Source organism: Siphateles boraxobius, unplaced genomic scaffold (genome assembly GCF_051911475.1).
Source record: "Siphateles boraxobius isolate OS27281-9 unplaced genomic scaffold, OSU_SipBor_1 1, whole genome shotgun sequence".
Classification (NCBI taxonomy): domain Eukaryota; kingdom Metazoa; phylum Chordata; class Actinopteri; order Cypriniformes; family Leuciscidae; genus Siphateles; species Siphateles boraxobius.
The window spans coordinates 21,350,132-21,371,590 of record NW_027508699.1 but is presented as its reverse complement, the minus strand read 5'-3'; the positions used below and the strand labels follow the sequence as shown (position 1 = coordinate 21,371,590).

The 21,459-nt window shown below is 37.6% G+C and overlaps 1 protein-coding gene across 2 annotated transcripts in view; it reads right to left on the bottom strand.

The window, feature by feature from the left end:
- Window positions 1–21,054, bottom strand: part of cdh7a (cadherin 7a) — a 128,632-nt gene extending 107,578 nt beyond the window's left edge. Inside the window, exons 1-2 of one of the 2 annotated variants that reach the window (XM_077228597.1) lie at window positions 20,901–21,054; window positions 17,016–17,114 (exon numbers count right to left, since the gene is read on the bottom strand). The gene's annotated coding sequence lies outside the window, so the exon portion shown is untranslated. Of the gene's footprint in view, window positions 1–17,015; window positions 17,115–19,477; window positions 19,593–20,900 lie in introns of those variants that run through there. The other variant, XM_077228607.1, reaches the window with a different exon arrangement.
- Window positions 21,055–21,459: the final 405 nt, after the last annotated feature.

Genomic DNA, 21,459 nt, shown 5'->3' with positions numbered 1-21,459 from the left:
CAGGGATGGCCTCAGAGGAAGCCAGATAGACCTAATTGACACATTAATATTTAATTATAATCCGTTGTGATTGAATATTGATTTACAGTTGAGCTAAATTTTACCTGCCTGTAAAACGTGATCTATGCAATTAACTATAACCAGTTTTTGGTTAGTTGTCGAGATGCACCGAATTTCTGACCATTACCGCCCACAACGTATGTGTTACACTCCCGCCCGCTCTCGCAATATGTATGTCCACTCCCGCCCGCACCCGCAAAACTGGTTAGAATTTATTCCCACACAATAATAGAGATGCATTGATTTTTCGTCTTCTCCCGTCCCGCAGGAAAAAACACGTATTTGTATTGCTGTTATTAAAGAGCTTCATGGGGTTGTTTGTTTCGTTTCCCTGGCCTGCATCTGACGCACTGATCATTAAAAGATAGTCGTATCTTAGGATCAAATACAATCATGTATTTGTATTTATTTAAATCTATTTATCTAAATGTATTTTTATTTAATTGATGTATTTATTTATTTTTTATTTATTTGCTGTTTTTCTAGCTATTCTTCTACATCTTCTAATACATTTAGATAAATAGATTTAAATAAATACATGATTGCAGATCTTTTGAGGGTCCCTCTTCAACTTCTTTCTTAAATGAATGAGCCGTCGTTTTCTGGAAAAATCTCAACAACTGTGAATTTAATGCAGGCGACCACTGTCTACATCTTTCTACAATAATTTTAATAATGAAAAGGACAGGTAAAAACGCACTGTTGTGGACCTATCACAGCAAATATGATGCCGAAAAGCAAAACAACACCCCGAGAGAGAAACAAATATAGCCTACCACAAGAAAATACAGTATACAAAACATTCAAAAACAATCGCTGTAATTGACAAGTCGGAATCGGTGATAATTAGGGCTGTCAGTTAAACGCGTTATTAACGGCGTTAACGCAAACCCATTTTAACGGCGTTAATTTTTTTATCGCGCGATTAACGGTCTTTTTGGCCTAGCAAACTTTGTAGTTTTTTTTTCACATGCTTTTGCAATAGGACACGGCATGGACGTTTTGAAAGCGCAAGCGGATCTAGCTAGACCGGAAACAAAACAACAGGCACGCCGCACACACTTGTTTGGGCTTGCGAGCCGGATGCGCGAGCGCGAATCTCTCTGCTCGCGCGTGGAATATAATGTGCCGAGCACGAATCTCTCTGCTCGAGTCGCGCGCTCTCAGATACACGCTGCTCTTGTTAGAATTTTCTCTGGGCTCGCTAGGACAATATGTGCCTGCACTTAAAACGTGTTCAGTGCAATCGCGAATCTCTCCTCTTCCCCAGCTAACAATTTTAGGTTATAAGAACGTTTTCATAACGTTCCCATTAAGTTATAAAAACGTTATTTCTGAATGTTATAGGAACGTTCAAAACGTCCAGTTTTGAGTGGATGACGAGCGCGAGACACCGAAATGGATGCCAATAAGATTCTGAATGGAACGTTTACTTTTAACAAGTTGCCAAATGGTTCCATTGACGAGACCAAAGTGATCTGTGTGTTTTGTCGTTGTGAACTGAGCTATCATCATCGCAGCACGTCCAGTCTGAAATACCACTTGATGATGGCCAAACACACACACACACACACACACACACACACACACAGCTGATGCAAATTCTCCGCCCCCTCGTCAATATCAGGACCTCGTCAGTATTTCTTTCACCCTTTTATTGATGGACAGTGTTACATTGTGTGAGAGATTATTTGCTCCAAGTAAGAATGTTTTAGTGTGAAATTGAACACAATATATGCCAATGTTGTTTTCAATAAAAAACATTTGCACAAAGCAAGCCGATCCACTTTTCCATGTTGATAAGAGCATTAAAATGAGAAAAAATAATGGGACAAAAAGAAATCAAGAGACATTTAGAATAGATAAAAATGTGCGATTAAATGCGATTAATCGCGAGTTAACTATGACATTAATGCGATTAATCGCGATTAAATATTTTAATCGTTTGACAGCACTAGTGATAATACATCAATTGTCAATGTCACTATATGTATATCCTATGTACATCTGTCACAATGAACAAAGTGCAGTTCCTTTCCATCTTTGTCACAAACAATTGAGAAACTTCTCCAAATGTCAGACTTGCCTTGCTTACGTTTTGTGCTGTAAATACCTCGTTTGAGGTTCTTTTCCACGTCATTTATCGACATCTCATTCTCCACTAGGCTACCTCCCGATCCCGCAGGGTTTTTTTTAGCCGCCTATTCCCGCCCGCAGCAAAGTTCAAACCGCCCGGCAGGACCCGGCGGGACTCAATCCCAATGCAGCCCTCTATATGCTAGGTCAAAGATGTAATTTTAGTCTAGATTTGAACTGACAGAGTGTGTCTGCTTCCCGGACAATGTTAGAAAGACTGTTCCAAAGTTTTGGTGCTACATAGGAAAAGGATTTACCGACAGCAGTCGATTTTGATATTCTAGGTATTATAAACTGGCCGGAAATTTGAGATTGCAATAGACGTGACGGACTATAATGCGTTAAGAACTCGCTCAAGTACTGGGGAGCTATAGTGCTTTGTAAGTAATCAGCAAGATTTTAAAATGTATACGATGTTTAATAGGGAGCCAATGCAGTGTTAAAAGAACCGGGCTAATATGATCATACTTCCTGACATGAAGATCTGGTTGGGATACGGCGTGCCATCGGATGAAGCTTTCAAGACAGGTGGAGAGTGCCTCTCTCCAGTCCAGACCAGAAAGATCTGGAAGTTCCCTCAGATCGACCGCATTAGCCCCCAACCGATAACATGCCTTGATCCTCTCGTCGTCCAAGCCGCTGGTGGCGGCGAGATGAAAAAAGGCCTCAGTGTACTCGAACAGATCGCGGCTGTCCTGAGCGATCGTCGCGATCTGTCCAGCGAGTTTCCAGCTCATTCTTCTTTGTTTTGGTCGGTTGTTCTGTCACGGTGTTAATAATAATAACTTTAATTTGGTATAGAAGCAGGTTGAAGAAGACTGCTGAGTCAAAAGGCTCCAATTCAAACAGTTCACTAATATATCACTCACAGGTACAGACAGGTAGGCAGGATGACAGGCAGGAACACACAGACTTAACACAACTAACAACCGACAAGGACAGACTGAACAGAAGCAAGCTAAATACAAGCACAAATCAAACATAACAAGGTGAAGACAGGTGACATGGATGATGATGATGACGATGAACAGGCTGATAAGTGAGGGAGTGAGTTCAGGTGTGGAGACAAGGAGGATTCTGGGGAGTGTAGTGCAGCCTAAGACAGACTGGTGCAGACGAAGACTGTGACAGTCTGCTCCTTCATTGGACATTTTTAAATCTACTCTTAAAATGCATTTTTATTCGGTTAGCTTTTGGAAACCTGTAATTGTCTTTTTTTTTATAGTGTAGACCTGCTTTGTACTATGTACAGCACTTTGGATCAATCTATATTGTGTTTAAAGGTGCTTTATAAATAAATGTTGTTGTTGTTGTTGTTGTTGTTGTATGACGTAATTTAGATATGTTTTTTAAAATGCGCTTTTACAGATACTAGACACGTGACTTTCAAATGAAAGATTGGTATCAAAGAGCACACCCAGGTTCCTAACAGATGACGAAAACTTGACAGAGCAGCCATCAACTGATAGACAGTATTTTAGGTTAGTATGTGAGGAGGTTTTTTGTCCAATAATTAGAATCTCTGTTTTTTCAGAATTAAGTAGTAGGAAATTACTAGTCATCCATTTTTTTAATATCAGCTATGCATTCCGTTAATTTTGTGAATTGGTAAGTTTTGTCAGGGCGTGAAGAAATATAGAGCTGGGTATAGCTGGGTATCAGCATAACAGTGAAAACTAATCCCATGCTTCCTAATAATATCTCCCAAGGGTAGCATGTACAGAGTGAACAGCAACAGTCCTAGTACAGAGTGGTACCTTGTGGTACGCCATACTGAACTTTTGATCGATAAGACATCTCTTCATTTACTGCTACAAACTGATAACGGTCAGATAAGTATGATTTAAACCATGGTAATGCAATTCCACTAATACCAACATAATTTTCAGAATGTTGTGGTCAATGGTATCAAATGCAGCACTAAGATCGAGTAACACTAATAGAGAGAAGCAAGCAAAGAGCAAATAATTTGTGACTCTGATGAGAGCTGACTCAGTACTTTGGTACGGTCTAAATCCTGACTGAAAATCCTCGCAGATACCATTTCTTTCTAAAAAGGAACATAGTTGTGAGGATACTGCCTTTTCTAGTATCTTTGACAGAAAAGGTAGATTCGAGATCGGCCTGTAATTGACTAATTATGTAGGATCAAGTTGAGTTTTATAACAAGCGGTTTAATCATAGCCAACTTAAAAGTTTTTGGTACATATCCTAATGACAAAGATAAATTAATGATATTAAGAAGAGGATCTATGACCTCTGCAAGCATCTCTTTCAATAGCTTAGCCGGTATAGAGTCTAACATACATGTTGTCGATTTAGATGATTTAACGAGTTTAGAAAATTCTTCCTCTCCTATAGCAATGAATGAATCAAATTTTTCCTGAGGGAGGCAACAATGCACGGCCTGGTGCGATACTGTAGTAGACGGTTGCATAGTTATAATTTTCTCCCTGATATTATCAATCTTGTAAGTAAAGAAGTTCACAAAGTCATTACTGCTGTGCTGCTTGGAAACCCCTGGGGTTGAAGCTTTATTTTTTGTTAATTTAGCCACTGTTTCAAATAAATACCTAGGGTTTAGTTTATTTTCTTCTAATAGGGTTGAAAAATAAGCAGATCTAGCAGCTTTTAAGGCCTCTTTGTACGCAATCGTGCTCTCTTTCCATGAAATGTGAAAAAAAAAACTCTAGTTTTGTTTTCTTCCAGTTGCGCTCCATTTTTCTGGCTGTTCTTTTAAGAGCCTGAGTGTGCTCGTTGTACCACGGCGTTTGACTATTTTCTTTAATCTTCTTTAAGGGCAAAGGAGCAACTGTGTCTAAAGTTCTGGAAAAGAGAGAGTCAAAAGTTTCTGTTGCAATATTGAGTTCTTCTAAGCTATCTGGGATGCTGAGGTGATGAAACAGATATGGAATATTATTAATAAAGCGATCTTTAGTGGCAGAAGTGATAGGTCTAACATATTTGTAACACGGAGTCGACTTTGCAGCCTTAGCTAAATGAAGTATACACAAGACTAGATAATGATCTGAGATACCATCACTCTGCTGTAGAATTTAAACAACATCAACATTGATTCCATGCGATAATATTAGATCTAGAGTATGATTACAACAATGGGTAGGTCCTGAAACGTGTTGTCTAACTCCAATAGAGTTCAGAATGTCTTTAAATGCCAATCCCAATGCATCTTTTTCGATATCTACATGTATATTAAAATCACCAACAAATAGGACTTTGATAGAAAATCTGCAAATTCTTTGATAAAGTTTGTATGGTACCCTGGTGGCCTGTATACAGTAGCCAGCACAAATCTCAAATGTGATATATCATTTACACTAGATAGTGAGCACCAACACTTCAAAAGAATTATTTAAAACTTAGACTTTTCAGTAATTCTGAAGATATTACCATAAATTACAGCAACACCTCCATTTTTGCCTTTCAGACGAGGCTCATGTTAAGTAATGTAACCGTCTGGTTTTAGCCAGGTTTCTGTCAAACACAGCACATCTAGGTTATAATATGTAATCATATCATTGACAATAAGTGCTTTTGAAGTAAGGGATCGAATATTCAGCAACCCAAGCTTTATCATTTGTTCGTCCGTATTAGGCCTTTATCTGCTTTTTATTTGTTGGACATCAATTCAATTTTTACCCTTAAATGTGTTTGGGAATTTTTGGATGTCCTAATTCGGGGAACAGACACAGTCTCTACTGTATATGATGATATCTAGATGAAAGAGTCTCTATGTGATGGGATTTATCTGACCTCAGTGACGTGAGCCAGTTAGCAGACGGTCAGTTTAGCCAGTCTGTCTGCTTCCTGACCTGAGCCCCAGACTCTCATGTTTGAGCTCTAAGACTACATGCCATATTACTAGAGAGAAGAGCAGCACCATCCCAGGAGGAATGAATACCATCTCTTTTCAACAGGTCAGGTCTGCCCCAAAAACTTTTCCAATTTTCTATGAATTCTATATTATTTTGTGGACACCGCTCAGAAAGCCAGCCATTGAGTGAGAACAGTCTACTAAGTATCTAATCACTCCTGTGAACAGGAAGGGGGCCAGAGCAAATTACAGTGCCTGACATCGTACTTGCGAGTTCACACACCTCTTTAACGTTAATTTTGATGATCCCTGACTGGCGAAGTCGATCATCATTAGTGCCGACGTGAATAATAATCTTATAGAATTTACGGGCCAGCACTTTTAATTTTGCTTTGATGTCAGGTGCTCTGGATCCTGGCAAACATGTGACTATGGTTGCTGGTGTCTCTATTTTCACGTTCCGTGTAATAGAATCGGCAATAACTAGGGCACATTCAACAGGATTCTCAGTGGGTGTTTTACAGAGAGGGGAGAACATGTTTAATGTTGTTATTGGAACGGAAGAGCTGTGTTTTGTCCCGCGACTACAGCTTCTCATGGTCACCCAATTGCCCTGCTGCACGGCTGGAAGCGAACAAGTTCACTAAAATAGTCGCATCCAAAGCAGTATCTAAAGCCCTTGCACTCTTACTATCCTCTATTAAAGTTTGGATGCGTGTCTCTAGTTCTGAAATCTTCTCCGTCAGCCTGACTATCTCCCTGCATTTATCAGATGTAAATCCTTCAATTTTGGCAGAGAATGCTATACTATACATGTGACACGAAGTGCAAGTGACAATAACAGAAGACATTACTAACCGTGTTTGTTGACTGATTCTACTTACCTTAGTTGCTTGATAGACTCGTAGATGTGGGGGAAAAAAAGACTGCAAGCACGGATGGCAGGTTAACAGGCTAGCGAGATACTAGCGTGTTGTGCTAACAATAATGATTTAGATAAAAGCTAGCAATGTCATATTAATGTAATAGGCAATATTAGACCATATCTAATATAGGTTGATGAATAAGTTACATTTAGCAAATAAAAAGAGCAAGGAATGTTAGTAAATAGAGATTCAAACAGAAAACTATACAGAGCTTACAGACGCAGACCAGCAGCAAGGCAGACAGGAGCAATCGATCAAGACAGGAAGTGTTAAAGATATTTTAATATAATTGTTCCAATGAAACTTTTCTTTTGGAATCTGTCAATACAGTAGGTATTGGGATGTCAATGTGCTAACATGTAGTTATGATACTGCATATTTTAACTCTTTGTAGTTTCAGAAATTGTTAAAATTAACAAAATCCCTTCTTCCAAATATCCATGAAACTGATTCAAATATAGATTATTATAAGCACACTTTTGAGAGTAAGTAAATGTCCCTCAACTTGACCATTTCAGTGGATTTTTGGCACTCAGAGGGGCATGTTGTATGCAATTGTTTTGATAGAAATAAAACGAGATACATTTCTAGTAACATTATTTGTTGTTCAGATATTGTTCTTTAAAAGAAAAAAGTATACACTGTATGCAAAGTAACCCACATTTGGTTTTTGGGGACTGACAATTTGTACAATTTACTCATGGAGCAGCATTAAGGCACTGGTACTGAACTATATAGGGCCTTTAAAATGAAGATACCAAAATAAATGTTTGTAAAAAACCAAAATATAAAAAGATATTAAGATATCTGTAATACGTCTTGAGTTACAGGCATGCAAACTTCGGTCAAAAAAACACAAGAAGTGTTTTCCCTTTTTTGAACTGTCACCGTTGGCATATAATGCATTGCAACACAGATTGCTAAAGTAAACATATTTTACAAATAGATCTACCAATATCTGTGCAAAAATAAAATAAAGATGCTGCCATCTTTCTAAAATCATTTTTCCCCTCTGTAATCTGGACCCAAATTTGTCATTTTGACCCCTATAAGACTGGAGAAACTGCAAGAACTAGAAGATAGCACAACATGTTTGATATCATTTGAAATGTCTCAGTGCGACTTGTAAAAAAGTCAAAGTAAACCAAAAGGTAATGAGGTATTTAAGAGTATAGAGATGATCCACATATATAGGAGGGTGTGTCTTCCAGGCAAAGGGTCTTAAACTCAAATCAAATTCCCATTGTTAGCAAATGGTTCCATGTAAATCAACGTCTGCCCCCAGTAAGTCTGGTGCGGTGATTAATTTGAATTCCCACTGTGAACTCATGTTTACATTTGAAATGAGGTTTCTGTCTTGATCTGTCTATATAATGAAATGCAACAAGAGGCTGGTGCGATTCTGTAACCCAGACTAGCCCGTGATGGGAAGTGAAGTGTAAAAAACACTTCACATCATGTATTTTATAATGTCAAGGTATTGCATCTTCTCTCTTTATTTCAGAGTATTTGATGTTTGTATCTATTATCTTTGAACTGATTATGCAATTGGCGTGATACATGTACCTGACATAATAAATTGTAAACATTTGATTTTATTCTAATCGACTCCGACATTAATTTCAGTAAAGAGTTAAAAAGAATAGTCAAACACTCGCTCACACTTAATGATGATGTACAGATATCTTTAAACCTTTTTCATTTATGGAGTCAGATGAAATAACGAGTTAATACATATGAGAAAATATATTTAATTTAATCAAATTACTTTGGCAAGCGGAAAGATGGCAATGTGCACTCGCGCAGAGATCTTCACCCACTGATCGGATGTGCCTCCATTGGGCCAATCGAGTCGGGCTTACACCCCCATCTACAAAATAGTGGGGTTCTCAGTAAATATACATCCATGACATTTAATAATTTAGGCCTAGCTTTATCGATATTTATGTGTGTCTTTCTTCAGAAAAAAATAATAACAAAATAAAAAATTTGAGCAGGAGAACTTTCCAAAATTTGGTTGATTTGACATGAAATGACCCTATTGTGACCTGGTGAAGAGCATTCAGTTCAGCTGTGAGAAGACTTCCATGACTACATTAAGCATTGCAATCCACAAGCTTTCAATACAAGATAATTACCGATCTATGGAGCAACAGGACTGGACTTAACAGGGATTGTGAACATGGGGTACATTAATCTTGCTTCAAAAGTTTCTCCCATAGGCCCACTGCTGTTGATTTTTCTCCATCTCCCTGGCTTCAATGAGAGGGAAGGTATATCAATACCAAGTCGCTTCCCCTACTGCAAGGGTGTGGGACACATAGTGTTAGAAGTCCTAAATTGTTTCCAGCTTGAACAAGGACGTCCGCAAGAGCTCCTGTTTGTCTCTAAGCGTCAGCATTAACAAGTGAATCAATTACAGAGGCTATATGTTCCCCCAGGATGTCAGTAGGAGGACATGCAACTAGAAGTGCACCAAACCAGAGAAAAGTGAAATTGCAAAATCACAGGCAGGCTTCAAAGCGTATTTTTGGTTTTCCAGCTATTAAACAGCAAAAAGCTTCGTGAAATCAGTATAAATTTGTGATTGCTATATTCTCTTTGTTGTTTTATAAGTAAAAAAATTAATCCCTAAGATTTTTTTCACTACTACAAAAAATATATATATATACATTTCAAGACCACACCAGAAATGCCAAAACATTAATTTGTATTTTTTGCCATTTAGTTTATCTATTCATTTTTAACAAGACAAGAAATAAACTGAAGTCTCTTTCAGATTTCATGTTCAAATTAATTTCCCCCCATGGCTAAACACAGCCAGTGGAGCTGTGAAGTATTCATTCATTTTAATATCTGGCAACACATAACTCTTGCTGTCAAAAGCATTTGACACACAGGTACTTTGCTGTGAGTTTCAAATCCCGGAGACATGAAATCCATATTTATGCTGGATAATCTTATTGTGTTTATTCCAGGAAACAAGCATAATGGAGCAGTCATTTCAATATTTACTAGCAAGCCTGCCATATGACAGAACATATTCCCATTGATATTTCTGAGCTGTAAATATGACTTGAAGTAGCACATAGGCCTGTAATAAAATAATATGCAATGTAATCCCACTGGTTCTCTGAGAGATCACATATACAGTATTGGACAAGCTACTTGGAAAATGTAGTGAGCTAAGTCAGCAGTTACTCTACATTAAATGTAGCTTCACTACACTGAAGCAACCACCCTGGGAAGTGTAGCAAACTAAGCTACAGCAATATGGCAAAAGTAGTTTACTACATCTAAGCTATTTTTTAAAAAATTTCATTTTCATATTGAACCAACCTCATTCCAAGTCAATGCTACCTCAGTGATCAATAAAACAGTCAGTCAAACAGATAATTTGTCAGTTCAATTGTTTATTCAACTGTTCCAAACCAATTTGGCAACAATAAATAAATAACAAAACCATAACTATATAAAACTATAACAAAACCAGGTCTCGAGAGTGTGTGCATCTTTCCATTAAGTAAATTTCTCACGTGTCAGCCCAAGGATTGAGATCGATTGAGATTGGTGATGTCACCATCCGGAGCAGAAGGTGGGGGCAATGCATGCAAATGCAATGCAAACTGGTTTAGGGCCTTATGATGAAATCCGTTTTATTTTTTCCCACATTCCAAATTCACTATGGTAATATACTATGGTTGCAACGGTATCTTACCAAACACTAACAATGTGATTATTACTTTTAAAAAGGAAAACGACTCGGTTACTAACGTAACCTCGGTTCCCTGAGAGGAGGGAACGAGTATTTTTTTCCGTTTTATTTTTTCTGTATTCTGTTTTTTTCCGTTTGAATTTTTTTGGACTCACATTTTAATGGTTAAATTAAATTTTAGTAATCAAAAAGAATGTCTAATTAATTTAAATCATATAACGTATACAATTTAACAATAGTTTATCTTTTTTTTTTTAAATGAATACAATTTTTAGGGCACTATAAAATATTATTATTATTTTTTTTATTTTCTTTTTTTTACCAAATTCTGTTTCTTTTCTTTTTTTTTGATTCCATTTCAATGGTTTAATTAAATTGTAATAACTAATTATTTAAAATGTTATGATTTAAGCAAAACTTTCTTCAAAGGTGAACTTTTAATTTGACGGGATGCCGTGTAGACTCTGTGTTATGACGATAGTTTTTCTTAAATCAAGCTAAAATGCTGCCTTCTGTGTAGATGAAATTCATGCATTTATGTCCTCATATATAGGCTTAAAACATCACGAGCGTCATGTGTGCCTCAAGCCCCGTTCACACCGCCAGCGACACGCAGCAACAAAGCGACATGATTCCATTCATCTCAATGGAGTGCTGGCGACTTCCGGCGACACGAGTTACATTGACGGTTGAATAAATAATTAAACAAAATAACATTTTGTAGTTCTTCGAGACTTTTTTACTTACTCAAGAGTCTTTTTATGATCAGCAAACAGTTGAGATGTCCATTAATAGTTAAATGCATTGATTTAATTAATTTAAATTGAAATAAAAGGCTTGTCTTATAATGAAAACAGGTCATTTGCTAATCTTTGTAAATGTTTATGTAGAGAAATCAGACTTGCCCAAGAGTATAATTGTGTAAAAAACTAAATTATATACAAACCTTTAACTTTTTCATCAAGTGTCTTCCTTTACAAAATACTATGGTTGCAACGGTATCTTACCAAACACTAACAATGTGATTATTACTTTTAAAAAGGAAAACGACTCGGTTACTAACGTAACCTCGGTTCCCTGAGAGGAGGGAACGAGTATTGCGTAGGTAGCTTACGCTATGGGAAAACTCCTTTTCTCGAGAATATTGAAGTCTTTATGTAAAACGCATTGCAGCTGCACAGCAGACAGCAATGATCGAAGGAGCTCGGTCATTGGCTGTGCTGCGGCAACTTGCTCGAACCAATGACGGGGCAACTCTGAATGCGCGACCAATGAGCGCGCCTCGCGCCCGCGCGCGTCAGAGCCCGCCAAGATGGGCGTGGCCAAGAGCTATATATTGGGCGCCCCGTCATGAGAGTTCTTTAGGTTAAAACGACTGAAGCGAACTAACCAAGCACAAGCACGGCAGCTTACGCAATACTCGTTCCCTCCTCTCAGGGAACCGAGGTTACGTTAGTAACCGAGTCGTTCCCTTTCGAGAGGTCTCTCCTATAGCGTTACGCTATGGGAACACCATGCAAAACGAAGAAAAAATTCTTACATTAAAGGTGCGTGTGATTTTTAGCGACATCTAGCTTGTTGCACTGCGAGTTGCACTGAGGGCTCAGCCCACTGCTCACCCCTCCCTTTCGAAGAAGCTACGGTGTCTAACATGGTACAAACATATCGTCGTCTTAGACAGCAGAGAATAGCCTAGCTAGCGTAAGCCAAGAGTGTGTAACATTGTCACTGTTTCTGTATCACAATCCATTATAAACCACACCATGGATAAAGTTTACAAAGCCATAGTCAGGTGAGGATCAAGGGTCTTAATATATAATATAATAATAGTAATCAGCTGATTGTCTCACAAACGTAAACAGCACATTTCCCCCCACATAGCAAACCCATAATAAAGTGAGGGAGAAGAAACACATGAAACTATGCAACTATATATTTTTTTCTGACAGGGTAGTAAAAGTTTAGCTGGCTAAATATGAGCTGTTACTGTGGCTGAGCTGGTTAAAGCGTAAAGCCTTGTTTAAACTCGACGCGTCCACAAAAGCCCAAAGGTGCGCGCGGCAAAAATGGCATGATTGTAACAGCACGCGCGCCTCCGCATCCCCTAGACACCACTTACTACACACAATAGGCTTTTTTTCTCTGATTTTGAAAACCCTTTCGCGATCGACTTAAAATACTTCCAAGATCGACTTGTCGACCGCGTTCGACGGGTTGGTGATTCCTGTAAAGTTGTTTTACGGTCAATGACAAGAGTACTAATCAAAGTCATAACACAGCGAGGGAGAAGAACTAAGTTACATGAAACAATCCAACTACATATTTTACACCACTGACAAGGGAAAAGTCACTACTCACGGTGTTTATGGCTAGCTTCTAGCTTTCTGCTGCTTCTCATTCAAGGTAGTGATGAAACGTGCTCTGTTGCGCTGTTTGTTCGCGTTCGGCTACGATAGAAACATGACGTCACAATATGTCGACCTTTATTAAGTAAGTTCTTTATACACCACTGAAAACATAGTTATGGATGTCATATTGCATTTATGTTAATAGATACTCAAAATTTTTACACATTGCACCTTTAAAGCAAAGCAGGACAAAAAAACCCCAGAATGTAATGAGTAATTTTACTGCTGTCTACATCGTAAAATGAAAAAGGGGTTGCTTTGTAAACTGTAATGATAAATAGTAAAAAATTAAATTCATTGAACAACATCCTGAATTGTACAGATGGTGTTTTCATATATATATATATATATATATATATATATATATATATATATATATATATATATATATATATCAAATGGTTTAGAGGCCTATTAAAGGTTTAATAAATTTAGATATATGCATTAAATTTAAAGTTAAATGGGCCATATGAGGAATCCTATTCTGCTTTCCATTTAAACAAGTTTACTTTAACTTTTAGAACTCAAACCTTCCTCTTGAGTGAAACAAGAGCATTCACTTAAACTATTACACATAAACAACTAAATATTTACAACACCTATTTGGTGTGTGGAAACTTGGCTTTTCCAGTCACAGTGGGGCAAAATGGAGCAGTCCGAATATATGCTATTATTCCTTAACAAAAAATAAAAGTAAAATGTGAGAAAGTCTCTCAAACCTTATGCTGTTTCTAGCCATGTGTATCTCCTCCATAAAGTTAGAAAAAACCAAGCAGGTCCCTGATAAATTCAGTCTGACTACAGTATAGTTTGTGCAGAAGTATGGACTGTTTTGTGAATGTGACCTGTCACAATGCAAAAAAGCTTGTCAGTTAAGCACCTCAATGTGGTCTTCAGCATGTGAAGAGAGCATTTACAGTATATGGGTGTCTTAAAGGAACAACAACAAAACGCTCCACATTTTCAAAGGGGCAGAGGATATTGATTGTACAAAAGAGCTCCACAATGTTATGCACCAGTCAATGGCACACAGATTTAAAAATAGGTTCTGACACTATGGTAATAAAAATAGTCCAAATGTATCATCTTACAGAACATCACTCCAACAATATCAATGTGTTTAATGTTAGCTGTGTCTTAAGTTATGCTTTGTTTTTTTTTCACCAGGCAAACATTTTTAATAAATGGGATCCTATAATCAAAACTGAAAGTGTATTTTCAGAATACTTAAGAAATTAACATGAAGTTAATTTTGTGTGCCACAGCAACCAAAATATTAAATTGATCAATTACTTCAATTATGAGGATATTCGATTATGGTTTCACTTATTTTTATGGTCCCTTCAACACATTCTGTTGACTATAAGTAATTTTGCATGGAAATTTGTAAACAAAACCACACATGTGTTAAGGTCATCCATTCATTGTACAGAAATTCAAACCGTAACAGAGTTCATTTGGAACCAGACGGTTGTTTGGTCCGCACCCGAGCGCGATTGCTGTATTCACACCTGCCCAAAAGATCCTCAACAAGGGGGAAACGAACTTGAGTTCGATTCAATCAAACCATACAAGACAGGTGTGAATACACCCTTAGAATGTCTGTTGGAGGACCATCACAATTAAGAGTTAGCAGATATTAAGCAGAAAATATGCTAATACTCTAATAGTTGACATGTAGTTGCAAGATTACTTATATAGTCAACAAAATGTTAAAAGGGGTCCATCAAAATAAAGTGCTTCCACGATTCTTAACCAGCTTCATGTTTTAGGCACTAAATATTGCTAAGGTTACAGCTCATTGTATAAGGTTACAGCTCATTGTATAGTATGAGCCATCAAAATGCAGCCATCTGTTATTAAATGAGTAAATTAGATTTTACTCAAGCTACAGTAACACATTTTCCTGCCCCTAACCTCAGAAAGTAAACAGGAAAGAAAGTTCAGAATACCCTTGACCTTGGCATAAGTCAAATCAATGTGTCCCTGCAAACATCTCAGTCTGGTTTTCACAAAATTAAACTAAATCATTGAATTCTAAATCATGTTTATTTTTTCATCTTAGCTCACAAGACTCCAACCCAATAACTTGAAAAAAATTAAAAATTGGTCTGCATTTCTGATTGAGGCAGAACTGTTGAAGCAGATATATCCTTCTGTTATTAAAGTCTACAGCAGGACCTCTTTCATCCCTAAAATGTCACAAAGATAACTGGGATAATACGAACTCTATGACACATCTGCAAACACTATCCTTCCATCACAGGAGAGATCTGTGAGAATGCAAAAATTAAAAGGGGCAAAAGCCAGTATTTTATTTAAATGGTTGAATGTCACTTACATAGAGTGTAGAAACTCATAACTCGTTCAGAGTCGATATGTGTGCGCAGGCAAATGTAAAATATTTGCATCAGGTTTAGTAAAAAAAAACAACAGTATTTTAATATGGATTGCATGCTTGCATATCTGTATCCAAAGTATAAAATGCTGCGTGAAAAAAGGACTGAAGTTTGAAAGCATGAAACACTATTTTAACAGGTTATTAAGATGCTATTGTTTTGACAGGTTACTCTGTGTATATGCACATGTAGCATAGCATGTGCTGTATGTAGACAAACTGAACATTGAAGTGTCGACAATTAGCAATCTGTTGCTTGACAGGTCAATCGGGCAAAATCATGTACTTACAAGAGAACCATACATAAAGAGTCTTATAATAAGTAGTAAATTTTTCACATACAGTACTTGTCAATATAAAAAAATATTATATGAAAAGTAACAAGGAAAAAAATTAATTACATCATAAAACTGTATTAGTTGCTGAAGGTTCATAAGCCATATCTCCAAAGCAATACAATAGTTTGGCATTGCTACAAGACATAAATGGATTAGTTTTAAACTAAAAAATAAAAGTAAAAAAAAGATTTCTAATAACGTAATATTGACGGAACGCAAAAGGGGGAACTCTGAAGCGCGGAACTGCAGCGCCCGGACAGTCTGTGGCGTGCGCATAACAGAGACGCATGATGGTTGAGCGCGAAATCCGAATGGTCGGCACCCTCTTTTTTGAAAGCTAACATATGGAACATTTGCATAATTTCATTGTGGCATTTTTTCTATTTTTGTGTGAGAGCTGCTTTCTGTATTCTTTTGTTCAAATCAATATGCTGTAAACAGATCTGTTATACGATATGCGTATACGTAGGGTTTACTGTACTGTCCTCCACAGTCACAGTGTGTATCAGTGCAATGCCAGTCACAAAAAGTAACATTTTGACTGTGCTCTCTGCAGATGTTCATTTACTTATTTTTGTATAAGCTGTTTTTGATTGTGGTATACAGTAACAAGTCATACCTCTACTCTTTATTATGTATTTGTGTATAAGAGCAGCTTTGTATGTTACCAATTATTCAGAATATGCATTATTTTTGTACTGTATGAGAGCTGCTGGTACATAATTATATATTTTTGTATGAAAGCCGTTTGTGATTTTGCTACAGCAAAATGTTTATTTATTTTTTGTCTTAAGGATTATATTGCTCATTGCACATAACAGGAGGATGTTGGTGTTAGAAGTCTATTATTTTATGTTAGAGATTCAGAATATGCTGAAGTTTGTATTCATTGACTACAAGTATGCTGCTAGTAAAGGCACACATTTCTTTTCCTGTTGGTTCTTTGCAATGTTGGGACATATGCTGGTAAATGTAACCTTACAGTTAACTTGTCAAATCCCTTCCATTTGTTTTATTAAAAATTCTTTATGGGTCATATACATCTTTTGCTTTAAAAGTATAAAGTAGTCACACACTAAAAAGATGCATCGATAATCGTTTTAGCATCACAGCCCTCTGAATTGTAATCAAATCGAATCATGAGGTGCCTAGAGATTCCCACCCCTAGTGTCAAGTATTTGAAATGTCAAGCTACTCACCTTGAAAGTAGACGAGAGTAGGCGGTTGCAGGCAGGGAAGGGATAAAAAAAAGAGCTGTTAAAACGGACAATCCCCTCTTCTTGTAGTGGACCAGCAATCTGTGCAAGCAATAAGAAAGGTATCACATTTGTGTTCTTCATAGTAACTTACATGCCCCACCAGTTAAAGTATTACCATAGGAAAGCAAAGCGATATGGGCGTCTCCGTAGGACAAACATTAGTGTTGTTTTTGCTCATTAATGAATCAGTGTTTTGAATGAATCAGTTATTTGAATGATTCATTTAAAGGTCTATGCAACTATTTGTCCCCCTAGTGGTTAAAAAAAACAAACTGAATGCAATTTGCAGAAGAACATTGTTTTGGTTGTGCTTCAGCTCTACATGACTGTGCAGATCAATATGGTTATCCTACTGCTCATTAAACAGTGTCTGTGTCCGAAATATCCCCCTATACTCTTAAAGATGAACTGAACTGAAAAAAATCAACGTTGATAACATGTTGTTTATGACAATTAAAAGTAATTACTAATTTACATTGAAAAAATGTAACTAAAAATATCAATATAGCTTTTTTTTAAGCAGCACAAAAATTGCATTTGTTACGCTGGCAATTTCGATGACGTCACTGGCCTGGTAGGACCCGCGAAGGTATATAGGCAACAGCTGCAAGTCCTATATACACACACGAAAATGAGTAATTTTAATGGCATGAGTTAAGCATTTGAGCATGTGAGGGACAGGCCAGTAGTATCTGACTACCACCACATGGAGGACGACCAGTTTCAGGCTCCACATACAGTACAGGATCGTTTGGGGGAAAGTGTGTGGGCGCGGGCGCTGCCGGAGCATGGACACTGCATCGGAGTCGATCTGTTGAAGAGAGGTCAACCTGGAACATTTATTGATTGGCGAAAATGCATCACCATGCACCGTTCATTTCAGATGCTGTGCGGTGAGAGAGACGTGTTGAGTGTGGCTATGCTATCTCTAAGGGATGTCCGAGCTGAGACGCTGGAGCGCCCCATAAGTAGCTGGTATGTAACAGTGTATTTTACGAATTGGCGACTGGGCTAGCTAACTTATATCCTTTTCTCAGACTGTTAAGGTTAACAGCGTACCGGCAGTTCACTCTTTGGGCGAGGGGGCATTTGGGAAGGATGAATAAGATTCCGTTCCCATCCTGTGCTGTGAACTAACGTTAACGTTACATCTTTTCCCCTCAGCTGAATATCAAGGATTCTAGTATGCGTTGGACTTGTAGCTAAAAAAAAACATTTGATGTCAGACGCTTCATGTACTCATTGACGTTTTCAACACATCTGTCTCTCGTACCTAGGATTAAACACTAGAAATCACGACTAGAATAATTTTGTTGACAAGGCAGGGGGTAGAGAGAAGCTAGCTCTGCTAGTGTTGGTTGGCAATGGAGTAGCTACCATGCCAGTGACGTAGTTGAATGTTGAAATCCAACATTGCGGCGCCCGTGTAACAACAACAATATTTTCAACATAACATTTTATCCCTTTTAACAAATTCTGCCATTTTAATAATTGTACCAATGGGAATAAATAAAATACATCTGTTATATCAATTTTTTTCAAATTTCAGTTCAGTTAATCTTTAAAGGGTTAATTCACCCAAAAAAATGTAATTCTGTCATTAATTACTCACCCTATTGTAGTTCCCAACCCGTAAGACATTCGTTCATCTTCAGAACACAAAGATATTTTTGATGAAATCTGAGAGCTTTCTGTCCCTCCATTGACAGCAACCTCATTGCAACTTTCCATGCCCAGAGAGGTAGTAAAAACATTGTTAAAATAATCCATGTAACTACATTGGTTCAACCTTTATATTATGAACCGATGAGAATACTTTTTGTGCGCAAAAAAAAACAAAATAACGACATTATTCAACAATCTCTTCTCTTCCCCGTCATTCTCCTATGCTGTTGATGTAGTGTAAACAGTTCAGTGCTTCTTGGTTCTACATCAGAACGAGCCGACGCTGGTCATGTGTGTGATGACCCAGAAGCTATTGTTTAAAAATGTCGTTACTTTGGGGGGGTTTTGCGCACAAAAAGTATTCTCGTCGCTTCATAATATTAAGGTTGAACCACTGTAGTTACATGGACTATTTTAACAATCTTTTTACTACCTTTCTAGGCCTTGAAAGTTGCAATGACGTTGCTGTAAATGGAGGGACAGAAAGCTCTCAGATTTCATCAAAAATATCTTAATTTGTGTTCCGAAGATGAACAAAGGTCTCACGGGTTTGGAATGACATGAAAGTGAGTACTTAATGACAGAATTTTAATTTTTGGGTGAAGTAACCCTTTAATTAGAGCACTTTTTAATGGGAAAGTGATTTGTCGTAGTGAATGAAACCATAGTGGACATTATCGAGTGCACTCATTTAATCCCAAAATGTACAACTGATGTATTCAACAGCTAGAGAATACCCATGATGCACTGCGAGGGTCGTGCCGAATGAATTCTTGCGTCTCATCACCACAAGATGGCGCCCTCATCTGAATAATCCATCCATCCATTTTCCAAACCACTGGTCCAATGTGGCTACAGCGTAATATACAGTTATAAATACATTTTTGATTGGATATTAAATGGTTGAAACATGCTAGTTTCCATGAGAGAATTCAATATAAATATTTTCAGTATACTACTGGAGCTGACAGTTTGCTAAGTTTCAAATTATTATTAAACAGCAAGCAGACTATGCAAGCAGACAAACAGCAAGCAGACTATGCTAAGCCCTTCAGGCACACTCAGTGTCGAATTTACTCACTTTTTTTATTCACTCCATCAGGTGGACTATATTAGTGGAATAATGTAGGGATTCTAGGGAATGATGAATGAGATATTGGGGCGATTTCGAACTCAGCCTCTCACTACTAGGCGTTTGAGAGGTATGGAAAGGATGACTAGCTGAAGACATTACTGTACCCACTCATTCTTCCTCAAATTCCAGCACAGCTCAGCAACAACCATAATGAAATGACACCTTCACAGACAATGCTTTACAATGAACTCTGATATGGCCATTTATCAGTTGAATACAATACCTTACTTGTTGAGTAGCCTAATGAAAATGCCATCTCCGCGTGTTTTTTACAACATTTAAAATCCCTTGCAAACAGAAAGCTCCTCTTTTTGGCGTTGTAAACAGGTGATTCCCCAGAGGTTCGAGACGTAGCGTGCTCATGACAATACCTTTGCTACTCCCACATCCGGGGGCAACTTTTCGAGACACACACTGATGAGTGACGTATACGCAATTTCGCGCGAAAAGCATCCCGCTCTTTGAAATAGAAACGCTTATAACGGGCTTACCCTAGTAAATCAGGGCAAAAACACGTTTTAGAAGAAAGATGTGGTGTATTGACTGATTATTTAAATGTTGTTAATTTTGAACAAAAAAAGTTACAACGTTAGCAGTTTATTGTTGGACGCGAAATAATTTAGCCAGAATACAACTTTTAAATAGCCATCAACTTTGGATAAATATGCTTACTTGTCATTTTCTTTAATGTTTTAGTTTGCCTGGATCTGCTGTTGCTTCACGGTTTTAAGACGCGCAGATTGACATCACATCAGATGGGACAGCATTTTTAGTCGGCAAGCATGTATTTGGGAGCGATCGCCGATCGGTCCTGTGCTGAACTTTCTTATCTCAAACGATCCTGCTGAAAACTTTTGTACGAACGTTAAGAGCTTATGGCAACATTAGTAGTGATACATCTTGCAATAAAACCCGTTCCCTTAGCTGTTTGTGAAGATTTATAATGAGCATCAAGACAAATAATAGGCTATTCATGGGAGTCTACTCTCTGGCTGTTATTACACGCTAAAGGAAAGCAAACAAACCTCTCCAAAGTGAGGACAATGAATGCTGAAGGGCTGTAGAAGTCTTGTGTCAGGGTCCTCTGTGGAGTCTACAGTGCCGTCTCTTGTGGTCTGCCTCAGATCTCAGAGTTGTTTCACATCATACATTAGGAGCATTAAAGGGCTTCTCCACCTGTATTCCTCAACCTAACTCGCAGAATACATTTGAATTTGCACACAGTCTGCAGTGACTCTAGTCATGTCCTTCAACCTTAACCTTATAAAGCCTATATCAGATTTGAAAGGCTTATGCATTTCTAAGGCCAATATATTTGCAACCTGTTCTTTTGCTGAAAAACCTGTCACACACTCGACATGCCTTCTGGCTCTGATTGATAGTTCATTAACAAGTAAAGAGCCTTTTAGTGTAAATCTAAAAAAGTCTACCTTCAGATTATGGTGTGTCTCTTTGCGTATTTAATATTTCTCTATTTTTAATATTTCTCTATTCAAGATTAAAATATACTGGACTGAATCAACTTAATTTACTTGATTATCCATACATCATTTAAAATAAATGTCCAGGCTTTTGATGAATGTT